The sequence below is a fragment of the Amblyraja radiata genome, chromosome 26 (genome assembly GCF_010909765.2).
Source record: "Amblyraja radiata isolate CabotCenter1 chromosome 26, sAmbRad1.1.pri, whole genome shotgun sequence".
Classification (NCBI taxonomy): domain Eukaryota; kingdom Metazoa; phylum Chordata; class Chondrichthyes; order Rajiformes; family Rajidae; genus Amblyraja; species Amblyraja radiata.
In genome coordinates this window covers 31,731,716-31,747,298 of record NC_045981.1, presented here as the reverse complement: position 1 = coordinate 31,747,298, position 15,583 = coordinate 31,731,716, and the positions used below count along the sequence as shown (strand labels likewise).

The window sequence follows — 15,583 nt, the reverse complement described above, 5'->3', positions numbered from 1 at the left end:
ATGCTGCAAGGTATATTGAAGAAAGCTTGCTTTTACACTTCTGATTAATCAGGGCTATACGGTAATTACACCTGCTTGTCCAATCCCCCAAAAATGACATCTTAAACAAACAAGGCATGTGTCACAACCTACCAGCCGGTAGTAAGCATTTCCTGGCATTAGAAATGACTAGTTCTTTAATTGTATTTGAATTTCTTCTTTTTATTGAAAGGAACCATGGCTAAAATGGAAAGAAAATTCAGAATAAGGATTATTCAGAGATCATCCCAGCATTCCCTCTCCCTCTATCCCTCCCCCACCCAAGTCACACTACCTTTTCATTTTCACCCTAGAAACAGCTAACCATGGCCTGTTTCCTTTATTATTGGCACTTTTTTGCACATCTTTCATTCATTGTTCTTTATCTCTCCACATTCACCACCTATATCTCTCGTTTAACCAGTTGGAAGAAGGGTCGACCCGAAACGTCACCCATTTCTTCTCTCCAGAGATGCTGCCTGGACCCGCTGAGTTACTCCAGTTTTTTGTGTCTATCTTCAGTTTAAACCAGCATCTGCAGTTCCTTCTGTCATTGTATGTCGTTGTCACTTGTGGGCGGAGCACAAAGGCAAATTCCTTGTATGTGAATACTTGGCCAATAAACGTAGTCATACATTCATTCATTCATTCTTACACATCCAGAATCACTACCCCGTTCCTGCTTTCTCCCCATATCCCTTGATTCCGTTAACCCTAAGAGCTATATCTAACTCTCTCTTGAATACATCCAGTGAATTGGTCTCCACTGCCTTCTGTGGCAGAGAATTCCTCATATTCACAACTCTCTGGCTGAAAATGTTTTCCTTATCTCAGTCCTAATTGGCCTGCCCCTTATTCTTAAACTGTGACCCCTGTTCTGGACTCCCCCAACATGGGGAACTTTTTTTCCTGTGTCTAGCCGGTCCAATCACTTAAGAATTGTATATGTTTCTGTCAGATACCCTCTCATCCTTCTAAATTCCAGTGAATATAAGCCCAGTCGATCCATTCTTTCATCAGATGTCAGTCCCGCCATCCCGGGTATTAACCTGGTGAACCTGCGCTGCACTCCCTCAATAGCAAGAATGTCCTTCCTCAAATTAGGGGACCAAAACTGCACACAATGCTCCAGCTGCTGTCTCACCAGGGCCCTGTACAACTGCAGTGGGACCCATTGCTCCTCTACTCAAATCCTCTCTCTATGAGGGCCTACATGCCATTAACTTTCTTCACTGCCTGCTGTACCTGCAAGCTTAATTTCAGTAACTTATCTTCCTCAAACATTGCCCCTCTCACCTTTAAAGCTGTGCCATTTAGTATTTAATATTTCCATACTGAAAAGACTAAAAAGGTTCTGACTGTCTACCTTATCTATGCCTCTCGGAATGTTATACACTTCTATCAGGTCTCCCCTCAGCCTTTGATGTTCCAGACAAAACAATCCAAGTTCAGCCTCTCCTTGCAGCTTTAATCCAGGCATCATTTTGGTAAACCTCCTCTGCACCCTTTCCAAAGAAAATACTTTCAAATTCATGAAAACCTTCAGTTTTTGAATATTAATTCAATTGGAATTATATAAAACTTACTGTTGTTCTGTTTCATTGATGGGGGTTTAGCGGTTTCAATCATTAGAAAGGAGCTGAAATTGGGTAAGCCACAATGAAGCCTTGTTAGAATGATTTCTGTTAGTTCTTGTGAAAGAGAAAGAGAATTAGTAATATAGACATAAAAGACTGCAGATGCTAGTTTATAAAAGCAGGCACAACATGCTGGAAGTACTCAGTGGGTCAAGCAGCATCTCTGGGGATATTTCAGGTTTGGATCGTTCTTCAGACTGAAGATGGGAGACTCAGACTGAAGACTGGTCCTGACATGAAACGTTGCCTGAACACACTGCCCACAAAGTCTGACCCTTTGAGTTACTCGACCACTTTGTGTCTTTTCTTTTAGAACTAATAATGTCATGAAAAGTGGCCACTAATTCAAGAAATATAAATGGATATTTCTCTATCATTTTCTGCTGCAGTTTCACTTGAATTAAAATTACCTTTTGTCGTAATGTCGCCTAAATCTCTTGTTATAAATAATTGTTTTGCAACTACTAAGGTATGATAAACAGTAACAATCTTCCATCTGTGTCAAATTCACTGAACGTTGTCAAGTGTACACTGTTATTCAACAGTTTTCTTTAAAAAGTATGATCGTGGAACTTTTAGTTTTGCATACCTGGAGTCTATTAATGTTGTTAATCTAGCTCATAATGTTGTGCTTATTAAACAAATATAACGGATAAATACAACATCATTAGGAAACCATTATAAAAGGTTTCAAATGGACTCTTCTAATACTCGCCAAAATAATCCCAACAAATAGCAAACATCGAAACATAGAAATTAGGTGCAGGAGTAGGCCATTCGGCCCTTCGAGCCTGCACCGCCATTCAATATGATCATGGCTGATCATCCAACTCAGTATCCTGTACCTGCCTTCTCTCCATACCCCCTGATCCCTTTAGCCACAAGGGCCACAGCTAACTCCCTCTTAAATATAGCCAATGAACTGGCCTCAACTACCTTCTGTGGCAGAGAATTCCAGAGATTTTCCACTCTCTGTGTGAAAAATGTTTGAAAAATGTTTTTCTCATCTCAAGAAAGATACAAATAATTTAAACGTATCCGGAAAAAAAATTCACCGTATAGAAAAAATGTATTAACCAGTTTTATCACTTTTGAAAAGAAAATATATTCTATAAAGTGAATGCTTAATAAATCAATATACTTAAAACCTAAAATCACAAATTTCTGCTGTTATTAGCCCTTTCTCTAACTATAACCCTTCACTATTTATTTAACTTACCAATCCAAAGATCCAATGACTTTTGAGAAAACCTCCGATTGCCAATAAAAGCAAAGTATTAGAGCACTTATAATCATGTTATCAGATAATTGTCAATGATTTTGTAATGCTCCATTGTATAATGACTGGTTTAGACACTGTAGGGTTTAATAAGTTGGTGATGAAAACAGTTTGAATTTCGCAGAGAACTTAAAGTCAATGAGGGACTTTTGAACAGGTAGGTTTAGAAATGTAGCCAAATACATAGTCTCACACTGATCAACACTATAATTAAAAGGGCTGACTACACTGGACTGCGGGTAAGGCAAACAAGCATGGCTGCTTGTAATCTAGTTAAATTACACCTAATGTGAAAGAGGGAAAATGTTTACAAATCTGTTGGTTTTTTTTTGCAAGAATAAATAGTACAGATGTGATTTTTCAAACTACTTGGTGCATCAATTGCAGATAGTGAATTTTAGAATTACCAGATATAAATATCTTTGAAACTGGAAGTCACATTTTATTGCTCACACTTCTATTTCAGATTGTAAAACAGGAAAAGAATGTGCAATTCTTATTAATGTTCTGGCTGCAAAATTGCAGGAAATTGTTTCAGAATATATCCTACACAGGTGTTCCACAGACTCTGTAGTTTACATTTGTTACATTATTTTTATAAACCAGACACCCTGACTCACATTACTCAAAACATTCCCGAATCTTTTTCCACACAGCAAGAATGCTTAAAATTGTGTCTCTTTGCTTGCTCTTCTAAGAGAAGATCTACTGCTATCTGTAGTTGGAAAAGTACTAGAGTATTCGGAGGGATAGAATATACAATCGTAATGTCAATATGCTTTTAAATCTCTTTTCTCCAGCTATTGTACTTCAGTGTGTGTGTGTGTGTGTGTGTGTGTGTGTGTGTGTGTGTGTGTGTGTGTGTGTGTGTCAAGTCAAGTCAAGTTTATTTGTCACATACACATACGAGATGGGCAATGAAATGAAAGTGGCAATGCTAGCGGACTTTTGTGCAAAAGACAAACAACCAAACAACCAAACAAACTATAAACACAATCATAACACACATATTCTTTTACATAATAAATAATGGAAGGAAAAACGTTCAGTAGAGTTAGTCCCTGGTGAGATAGGCGTTTACAGTCCGAATGGCCTCTGGGAAGAATCTCCTTCTCAACCTCTCCGTTCTCACTGCATGGCAACGGAGGCGTTTGCCTGACCGTAGCAGCTGGAACAGTCCGTTGCAGGGGTGGAAGGGGTCTCTCATGATATTGTTGGCTCTGGAGTTGCACCTCCTGATGTATAGTTCCTGCAGGGGGGCAAGTGAAGTTCCCATAGTGCCTTCGGCCGAACGCACTACTCTCTGCAGAGCCTTCTTGTCCTTGGCAGAGCAATTCCCAAACCAGATGGTAATGTTCCCGGACAAGATGCTTTCCACCGCCGCTGCGTAGAAGCACTGGAGGATCCTCGGAGACACTCTGAATTTCCTCAATTGCCTGAGGTGGTAAAGGCGCTGCCTTGCCTTACTCACGAGTGCTGAGGCGTGTGATGCCCATGTCATATCCTTGGAGATGTGGACTCCCAGATATTTAAAACAATTCACCCTATCCACAGTATCCCCATTTATCCTCAATGGTGTGTACGTCGTGTGTGTGTGTGTGTGTGTGTGTGTGTGTGTGTGTGTGTGTGTGTGTGTGTGTGTGTGTGTGTGTGTGTGTGTGTGTGTGTGTGTGTGTGTGTGTGTGTGTGTGTGTGTGTGTGTGTGTGTGTGTGTGTGTGTGTGTGTGTGTGTGTGTGTGTGTGTGTATGTATATTAGGCACAAATGTTGGAGTAACTCGGCGGGACAGGTAGCATCTCTGGAGAGAAGGAATGGATGTCGTTCCTGGTCGAGACCCTTCTTCAGACTGAAGAAGGGGCTCGACATGAAAAAACTCAATTATGAAGAATCAATCTGTTTTAATGCCGCATTTTAAGCTCTGACTCTATACAGTATTCGAATGTTCTTCTCAAAAGCATTAGGTTTAGATTTAGATTTCTTATTATTGTCACATGTACAGAGTAACAGTGAAACGCTTTGTTTTGCATGCTTTCCAAACAGATCAGATAAACCATATATGATTATATATATTCAGTAAAATGAACTGATATTCAGTAAAATGAACATAAGCCATTAGCACGAGAATACTCAGCATTCAAAACTTCAGTCTGATCAATGTACAACATAAAGAAACATGTTTTAACATTTAAAAAAAATGTTCTAATGAATTGGTATTACTATTTGCGTATATGTTATCAGTAAAATCACAGATTACAAGATAAATATTCAAACTATGCATATTTTCAAAGGTGGCAGTCAATAGTTTAAACTTTTGCAAGAGTCTAAGAGGTGGCAATGAGGAGTTTTAATTGCAGTATAAAGGATGTGTGTTTCAGCACAAGTTATGAACCATGATGACAATTTGATTTACAACAGTTGTTTTATGGCATAACTTCCATTTCTTATTCCTCGTGTTCACCATATATGTGTTTATCATTACCAGCCGGAAGATCTAACAATTCATTATCCTTAAATTTATTTTGGTATTTCATTGTTCGATCAGAATTTGTTCCTCATTGTTTCACCTGATCATGTACTTACCTTCATTTGTTTAAGGAGGAAAATTGACCATAGAGCTATCTGGACTATTGCTACACAGCAACTAATAGAAACATAGAAAATAGGTGCAGGAGTAGGTCATTCGGCCCTTCGAGCCTGCACCGCCATTCAATATGATTCAATATGATTCAATATGATCATGGCTGATCATCCAACTCAGTATCCTGTACCTGCTTTCTCTCCATATATCCCTTTAGCCACAAGGACCACATCTAACTCCCTCTTAAATATAGCCAATGAACTGGCCTCAACTACATTCTGTGGCAGAGAATTCCAGAGATTCACCACTCTCCGTGTAAAAAATGTTTTTCTCATCTCAGTCCTAAAAGATTTCCCCTTTATCCTTAAACTGTGACCCCTTGTCCTGGACTTCCCCAATATCGGGAACAATCTTCCTGCATCTAGCCTGTCCAACCCCTTAAGAATTTTGTACGTCAATTTGCATCTGAAGACTGCTGGATATGCGACCAATTATAGAAAATAGACTTGATTCTTTCACTCATTTCACTTGCATTTTAATCTGATCATCTACTTTCAGCTTTAACACAATTCAAGACATGTTTTCAAATATCTGCTGATAACTAAGGCAATCTCTTTCTTTTTGCATTGTTTATCTAACATTTTTAATTCCATTTTTTTTCATTAGATCAATTCATAGGCTCTCCAGATGACTCTAGGTGGTCTTACATTTGGTTTCTGGAGTGTGTTGAGTTTGCTTATTTTATTTGGAGGAGACAGTAAATTAATTTCAATTGCCCTCAATGGCCAGGGATAGTGAGAGGAAACATGAATTTGTGTTTACAGTTATAATCCATTGAACTGTACCATTATATCGAGAAATACATATTTGTAAATGTATAAAGTTAGATCCATGGTTAGAGCAAATCGCAGATTCGTAATTTGAATAAGATAAGGTTTTTTAAATTTTATATAGTGATCTAAGAAGCTAGAACAATGAGAGGTAATTTTAGGGAAATATGCAGAGTCTGAGGATGCTAAACAGGATAAATGCTAAGATAATGATTTCTCTAATGAGTGAATCTAGAACTCCGGGCAAAGTGTCAGAATAAACAAGTTTGAGGTAAAATTTCTTTTTTCAGATTGTTCTGAATGTTTGACATTCTTTAGAGATACAGTGCAGAAACAGGCCATTTGGCCCATCTAGTCCACACCAACTAGTGATCAGTACACTATCCTCCACACTAAGGACAATTTTATAACTTACCGAAGCCAATTAACCTGCACCCCTGTACATCTTTAGAGTGTGGGAGGAAACCGGAGCGCCCAGAGGAAATCCACGCAGTCACAGGGAGAACGTACAAACTCCCAATAGACAGCACCCATAGTCAGGATCAAACCCGTGTCTCTGATGCTGTAAGGCAGCAACTCTACCATTGCACCATAGTGCCGCCCTCTTCTGAAAAGACCCATGGAGGCGGAATCACTGACAGTAATCAATGCTAAGACAGATGTACATGCCCATGAATGAGTCAAATGTTATGGGGAACACGCAGCGAGGTGGAGATGTCATGATTTTGTTTTAAAGGCATACTTGCCTCACTTTGGGTCATGATGTCCACCATGGCCCTATAGCTAGGTTATGGCTGATATACTCTTCACTTCAACCATAACCTTATTCAATGGTGGTGCAGATCCAAGAGGTCACATGACTTTGTGACCAGGAATCTAGTGAAGGTCATGTTTCAGGGGATGATGTATAAGGGTTTTGGAAATCACTACAAATAGACCAACACAATAATTTGTGGCCCAGGTGTCAACATTTTGCCACAACAGCTGCAACCATCTGAGCCATGCCAGAGATTTCATCCCACTGACCTCCAGTGATAGGGCCACGGTTGACATCATGACACAAAGTGAGCCAAGTATGCTTAATAAAATCATGAGCTGCACTTATACAAACATAGAAACATAGAAAATGGGTGCAGGAAGAGGCCATTTTCCCTTCGAGCCAGCACCGCCATTCATTGTGATCATGGCAGATCGTCCCCAATCAATAACCCATGCCTGCCTTCTCTCCATATCACTTGACTCCACTAGCCCCTAGAACTCTATCTAACTCTCTCTTAAATCCATCCAGTGACTTGGCCTCCACTGCCCTCTGTGGCAGGGAATTCCATAAATTCACAACTCTCTGGGTGAAAATGTTTTTTCTCACCTCAGTCTTAAATGACCTCCCCTTTATTCTAAGACTGTGGCCCCTGGTTTCTCTGGTCGGCTCCATTACAAGCTGCTCTAAGAATCCATCTCGGAGGCATTCTACAAACTCTCTTTCTTGGAGTCCTGAACCAACCTGATTTTCCCAGTCTACCTGCATATTGAAATCCCACAGTGGCATTACCTTTGTTACATGCCAGTTTTAACTCCTGCTGCAACTTACACCCTACATCCGGGCTACTATTTGGGGGTCTGTAGATAACACCAATTAGTGTCTTCTTGCCTTTACAATTCCTCAACTCAATCCACAGTGACTCTACCTCGTCAGTCCCTATGTCTTCCCTCGCAAGGGACTGAATTCCATCCCTCACCAGCAGAGCTACCCCCCCTCCTCTGCCCACCTGTCTGTCCTTTCTATAGGATGTATAACCCTGAATATTAAGTTCCCAGGCCCGATCCTCCTGCAGCCACGTCTCAGTAATCCCCACAATGTCATATCTACCAACCTCTAACTGAGGATCAAGCTCATCTACTTTACTTCTTATACTTCGCGCATTCATATACAATACTTTTAATTCCTTACGCATCTCACCTTTCACATCGATCCCTATTACACTTGGCCGTACTTCCTATCCCTTTGTGAGCTTCCTTTCCCGTTAATTCTGGGGTCATTAACTATCCCTTTACTCTCTTTCCCTTTAACTCCATCCTTGACTATCCCATTTGACACCCCACCCCCCTTATTCAGTTTAAAACCACCCGTGTAGCAGTGGCAAACCTGCCTGCCAGAATGCTGGCCCCCCACCTGTTAAGGTGCAATCCATCCCTTTTGTACAGTTCCCCCTTACTCCAAAACAGATCCCAGTGGTCTAAGAATCTAAATCCCTGCTCCCTGCACCAGCTCCTCAGCCACACATCCGGTCCCATATCTCCGTGTTCCTGCTTCGCCAGCACGAGGAACTGGAAACAAACCGGAGATAACCACCCTGGAGGTCCTGCTTTTCAGCATTTTTCCGAGCTCTCTAAAGTCACGCTGCAGAGTATTCATCCCCTTCTTTCCGACATCGTTTGTGCCGACATGCACTACCACTTCCGGCTGTTCACCTTCACCCTTAAGGATTTTCTGCACTCTGTCTGTGACATCCTGGATCCTGGCACCAGGAAGGCAGCACACCATCCTCGAGTCCCATCTGTTCCTGCAGAAACCCCTGTCCGTACCTCTCACAATGGAGTCTCCAACTACCACGGCGTTGCCTCTTTGGTTTTGGCTCAACAGCCCTTTTTGCTTCGCAAGCCAGTCTGCCGCTCAGTGTGATAACGTCTTCTGTCCCATCAGCTTCTAAGTGGGTGAACCTGTTCACAAGAAGTACAATACCTGGGGACTTTTGCATTCCATGTTTCCCTCCCTTTCTCACCGTCACCCACCTTCCCGCTTCCAGTACCTTAGGTGTAACAATCTTACTGTATGACTTGTCGAGGAACGACTCAGTTTCTCGGACGAACCTGAGGTCATCCACTTGCTTCTCCAGTTCCCCAACACGGTCCTTCAGGAGCTGTACCTGGATGCACTTCTCATATTTGTAGCAGCCAGAGGCACCAGCAGTGTCCTTGACCTCCCACATACTGCAAGCATCACACTGAATCAGCTTGTTGACATCTCCTTCTTTCGTCTCTCCCTCTCTAGCGTTTTGTGTAGCCTCCTCTCCTCAGCCTCCTCGCCAAAGACTCGCACTTTTCTCACAGGGCGCTTCCCTCACAAGGCCGCTCCCTAAGAGCCGTCTTGCGTATATTGACTGATAAATCGCCTAATTTACCAATTTACAAACCAAATTCCTCAGTTTTCAACTGTTTTCCCCCTCTGACTCACTTCTAACTTTCATCCCACTCGGGCTAGAGCCAATCAGTGCTTTTTCCTGCTTCTCTTTGTTCCTGTTTCTTCAAAATCCACGGGAGCTCTGAGTTAAATCTGCTTGTGCTTTGCCTCTCCTTTTCAACTGTTTTCCCCCTCTGACACACTTCTAACTCTCCCCCCACTTAGGCTAGAGCCAATCAGAGCAAAGAATGCTTAAATTAAACTATACAGATCAAAAATATAATTATTGCTCTGTTTTCAGCAGGTTAAAAGTGTTGGAAGTCTAATGGACAAACAATGTTTTGAGCTTTCCATCACTTCCACTATTAACCAATTCTACGTTAGATCTTTTTAATTTCCACAAACAAACATTGGACTGTTCTGACAGGAATGGTGAGTTACGAGGTAGTAATTCATTTGAAATTTTCTGATGTCACAAAATGAGTTAGAAAAGATTTTTCAAAACCACAATGTGATTTATTGCCCCAGTCTCAATTTCAAGCATTTTGTATTTCTTCCACTTTACAAGTATGTCTGCTGTGACATTGGTGAGCTAAGACATGCCTTCAAGGTCAAAATATGATCCACGCCAAGCATGTGCCCTCCAGGGGAACAGGTGGGACATCCAAAGTCCGAGCTTCTGAATGACGAAGGAAGTAGAGATCAGAATAAAACAGAGAAAGGAAATCTATGACAAATGTCTTGTGTAGAAGACAAAACTACAGGCATTTAAAAATCAAAACAAGGCAAAGAAATAGTATGAGAAAAGATGAAGAGGAAGTGTAAGAGGAACCCACATTCCACTTCTCTCCTTATTTGACACCCTTTTCCCTCCTTTTACATTTTACTTTAGACTTTCGAAATACAGCTTAGAAACAGGCCCTTTGGCCCACCGAGTCCGTGCTGACCAGAGATCACCTCATACACTAGCATTATCCTACACACAAGGGACAATTTACAATTTACAGCATCCAATTAACCTACAAACCTGCACGTTTTTGTGTGTGGGAGGAAATCGGAGCATCTGGAGAAAACCCACGCAGTCGCTGGGAGAACATCTAAACTCAGTACAGACAACACCCGCAGTCAGAATCGAACCCGGGTCTCTGGCACTGTAAGGCAGCAACTCTGCCGCTTGGCCGCTCTTCAGCTCCAGCCCTTGTCCACCCATTTACTCAACGAATCCCCCTCACCTGTATCCACCTATCACCGGCCGGGATTTGTCCCACCCTTGCCTCTTTTCCAACTTTCTCCCCCCCCCCTTTCCATTTCCAATCAGTCTGAAGAAGAGTCCTGACACCTAACGTCACATCCATGTCCTCCACAGATGCCGTGTGACCTGTTGCGTTACTCCAGCACTTTTCCCTCATAAATCAGCATCTGCAGTTCCTTGTTTCTCTGAAAGAATAGTGGAGCTGATTTGGGATATTAAAAATTGCCCCTCGGATTCCTATTAAATCTTTCCCTAGAAACTGCAGATGGCGGAATGTTGAGCAAAAACACAAAGTGCTGGAGGAACTCTGTGGGTCAAGCAGCATCTGTGGAATGAAAGGACAGATGACGTTTCTAGTGGGAACAAGAAACATAACTGAGATATTGCCTAAGTAGTCTGTCTTGGTAATCTCGGATGAGATTAATTTACAATTGATCAAAAGAAAAGGCAAGGTAGAGATATTGGACAAGTAAAATGGGGAAATAAATTGTACAAGACATTACTGAGGCCACTTTTAGAGTATTGTTTTCATCTCGCTCATCCTTTTACAGGAACGTTGGTGTTAAGTTGGAAAAGGTTTGCAAGGATGTTGCCAGGACTCGAGGGCCTGACCTGTAGGGAGAGGTTGAGTAGGCTAGGACTTTAATCCTTGGAGTGCAGGAAGTTGAGGTGTGATCTTCGAGAGGTGTTTCAGATCATGAGAGGAATAGATAGGGTAAATGCACAGAGTATTTTACCCAGAGGAGGGGAATCAAGGAGGACAGAGGTTTAAGGTGAGGGGGGGAATGATTTAATCTGAGAGGCAATTTGTTTTCACATAGGAATGAGCTGCCAGAGGAAGTAGTTGAGGCTACTATCACAGCGTTTAACAAACATTTGGACCAGCACGTGGATAGGATAGGCTTACAAGGACATGGTCCAAACGCAGGCAGGTGGGACTAGAGTAGAGGGGGCATGTTGGTCAGCGTGGGCATGTTGGCCTGAAGGGCTTATTTCCATGCTGTATGATTCTACGACTCTGAATGGGTCACCAACAATTGTTGATAATGTTACTACATCAACATGAGATGTGCCTTTAAGTTACAGAGAGAAGTTATGGTGCTAAAGAAACAATTCTTAGAGACACTCAGATATGCAGATGCTGGACTCTTGAGCAAAAGACAAGGTGCTGGAGGAACTGTGGGTCAGGCAGCATCTGTGGAGGAAATGGACAGGTGACCCTTTGGGTGGAGACTCTTCTTCAGGCCATAATCTTTTAATCTCCCTTGAATATGGGACCGATGCCAGGAGACTGAAAATGTTATCTGTCTGATCAATATAAGGGAATAAAACAAATATTTGCAGGCCATTCATTATATTTGCAGGCCATGCATGTGATGGAAAGACTATCAGTGAACATTGTTACTGAGAGAAAGTAATGTGCAGCAGAGTTTGTTAAAAGCTCATTGAGTCCTATAAACCAGATTTCAATCATGTTGTAACAAAGAGAGATGTATCCATTAGCGCAGTCAATTATGTACTTTTCGACTACCAAAAGGCACGTGGTAAAGTACCTTAAAACAAATACTTAAAATGTAGAAGCACAATAACAAGGAACTGCAGATGCTGGTTTACCGAAGAAATGCTCAAAGTGCTAGAATAACTTAGCGGGTCAGGATAGGTGACATTTCGGGTTGGACCCATCCTCAGATTGAAGGGGGGGGGGGGGGGGGGAAGAAAGCTGGAAGAGAGGAAGGGCAGATAGAATGTGGCCAGTAACTAGGTGATAGGCAGATTGGTGGACAAAGGCCAGCCATGAAAAGACAGGAGTGAGCCCGAGGATAAAGAGTTGCAAATTTTGAAAAGCAGAATCGATCGAAAAGTTGTGATTTAGGAAATTAATGCCCCTCCCCCCCCACTCCCTCTACCTGCATCCCCTACACCTGTATCCCCTCCACCTGTATCCTCTCCACCTGTCTTTTCATCCCTGGCCTTTGACCTATCAACCCCCCCCCCCCCCCCTTGCATGTGTCCACCTATTACCAGCCACGCTCCGCACTGCCCCTTCTGTTTTCCGGCTTTCTTTCCCACCCCCTTCCAGTCTGAAGAAGAGTCCCAACCCGAAACGTCACCTATCCATGTTCTGCAAAAAAGCTGCCTGAACCACTGAGTTATTCCAGCACTTAGAATGTAGAACTATTTTTGACGAGAATTTCTCACTCAATTTGTGGCTGTAAATGTCCTATATAATTACTACCCCCAATCTGCTCTGGCTCAAATTATTAGTTGTGTGGCAAATGCAATTTAACGTAAATAGGTTTGGAGAATCACAGAAGGACCACACCAACGGTACTGTAAATGGCACTTGACAGAGTTAAAAAGGAGACTGATCTGGAACTTTTTGTGCTACAAATCATCGAAGTTGGCAGAATAAGTTCAAAGGACAATCAAGAATGAATACCTGGTTTAATTATTTGATCATTAAATTTGGAATCATGGAATTCATGCTCCATCTGGCCAAATCATTGGTTAGAACTCGCTGGAGATTGTGTAGGAATCTGGGCACCACATTCTGGGAAGAAAGCCAAGGTGCCGAAGAGGACTTGGACGGTGAGCATTTTTATTTGTTATAGGCAGACTGAAGAATCTAGGACTGGCTTTCTGAGAGTAGAGAGGATTGTAAGGAAACCTTATACAAGCTTTCAAAACTTTGAGTGGTTTAGTCATATCATGGATGTGGAGAGGATGTTTCCACTAGAGAGAGAGTCTAAGACCAGAGGGCATAGCCTCAGAATAAAAGGATGTGTCATTAAAAAGGAGATGAGGAGGAGTTTCTTTAGTCGGAGGGTGGTGAATCTGTGGAATTCATTGCCACAAATGGATGTGGAGATAACGTCAGAGGTTATGTGGAGAAGGCAGGTGATGGGGATGAGAGGGAACTATAGATCAGACTCGATGGGCCAAATGACCTATTTCTGCTGCTATGACATAAACATGAACTTATAGAATCATAGTTATACACCACAGAAACAGGCCCAAAGCCAATCAAGATGCCCCATCTAAGCTAGTCCCATTAGCCCTCGTCTGGGCCATATTGCTTTAAACCTTTTCTGTCTATCTACCTGTCTAAGCATATTTTAAATACTGTTATCATACCGACCTCAACTAACTCCTCTTAGTCAGAGCAACTTAGTTTAGTCCGAGCAAGTGACTAAAAATTGTCCCTTTGGCATCCGAGTCTAGGCCTAAAGCACACAAATTGGCAAAAGAACGGAAGGAGAAATGTTTTCACACAGAGTCATTAACATATGGAATACACTCCTGACAAACATTGTGGAATTAGATTCCAAAAGACACTTGGGCATGTTTGTGAAAGTAACTAGTTTTGTGGGTTTTGGAGAAGAGTGGGTGTGGGATGGGTGATGAGGAGGAGGGCAGTGGCGGACTGGCCATGGTGTCAGCTTGCCCGATGGCAAGTGGGCCCCTGATGAAGAGGGCCCCCTATATCAAGTGGGCCCCCTTTGTCTCCTACCAACCAATATTTTTAGACCCAGTCCGCCACTGGAGGAGGGTCGGGGTGGGTCTGGCTGGGGTGGAGGCTTGTGAAGTAGGTTGGGCTGCTGTCTCACAGCTCCAGACACCCAGATTCAATCATGACCTCAGGTGCTGTCTGTGTTTGGACTTTGTATGTTCTCCCCGTGACCGCAAGGATTTCCTCAGGGTGCTCCAGTTTCCTCCAACATCCCACAGACGTGCGGGTCTGTACGTTGATTGGTCTCCATGAAATGTCCCGTAAGGTACAGGGTATGGGGATAACATAGAACTAATGCGAATGGGTGATCGATGGTCAGTATGGAATCGATGGGCCGAAGGGCCTGTTCCGCTAAAACCAAAACAAAACCAGAGCTCTTTCAAAATGCAGGCATGGGCAATGGGTTGAACAAAGATTGTGCTCATGGGTTAAGTTTGTGCTTCTGTGGCATTGGTCCTGGCTGCTAAAAATAAGTGAATCACATTTATATAATGTGAAAAACACAATGGAGATGGTGAGAGGGAGATATTACAGCTTTATAGGACTTTGGTGAGGCCGCATTTGGAATACAGCATGCAGTTCTGGTCATCCCATTAAAGGAAATATGTGGAAGCTTTGGATAGGATACAGAGGTGGTTTACCAGAATGCTGTCTGGATTAGAAGGTTTCAGCTACAGGGAGAGGTTGGATAGAGTTGGACTATTTTCTCTGAAAAGTCAAAGGCTGAGGAATGACGATAGAAGTATATAAAATTGTGATTAACTTATTAGTCAAGTATGTACAAACATACAAGGAATTTGATTGGCCATACAGTCATACCAAAAAAGCAACAAGACACACAACTACATAAAAATTTACATAAACATCCACCACAGAGCGCTGTGATGTATTATCTTCTCCCCTCCTTTTCTCCCGCGGTCGGGGCAGTCGAACAAACCGCAGTCGGGGCGATCGAAGCTCCCGCGTTGGGGCGATCGAAGCTCCTGCGGTTGGAGCTCCCAAAGTCGATCGCTAACCAAGGGACCGCTAGCTCCACTATGTCAGGCCGCAGTGCGGACGGAGATACGATACGGAAAAAGTCGCATCTCTGTCGAGGAAGGAGATTAAAAAGTTTCCCCCCACCACCCACATAATCCAAAACTAAAGATACACTAAAACTTACATTTAACAACAAACTAAAAAGAACAAAAGATGAAAAGGACGAGACAGACTTTTGGCGAGGCTACCGGTGGTTAATGAGAGGCATAGATAGGGTAGACAGTCAGAACCTTTTTTCCAGGGTGGAAATGTCCAACACTAGA

General features: G+C 42.5%; 1 protein-coding gene across 2 annotated transcripts in view; it reads left to right on the top strand.

The window, feature by feature from the left end:
- ntn1 (netrin 1) overlaps nucleotides 1-15,583 on the top strand; it is a 204,682-nt gene that overhangs the window by 98,410 nt on the left and 90,689 nt on the right. The gene's annotated exons all lie outside the window — the stretch shown is intronic.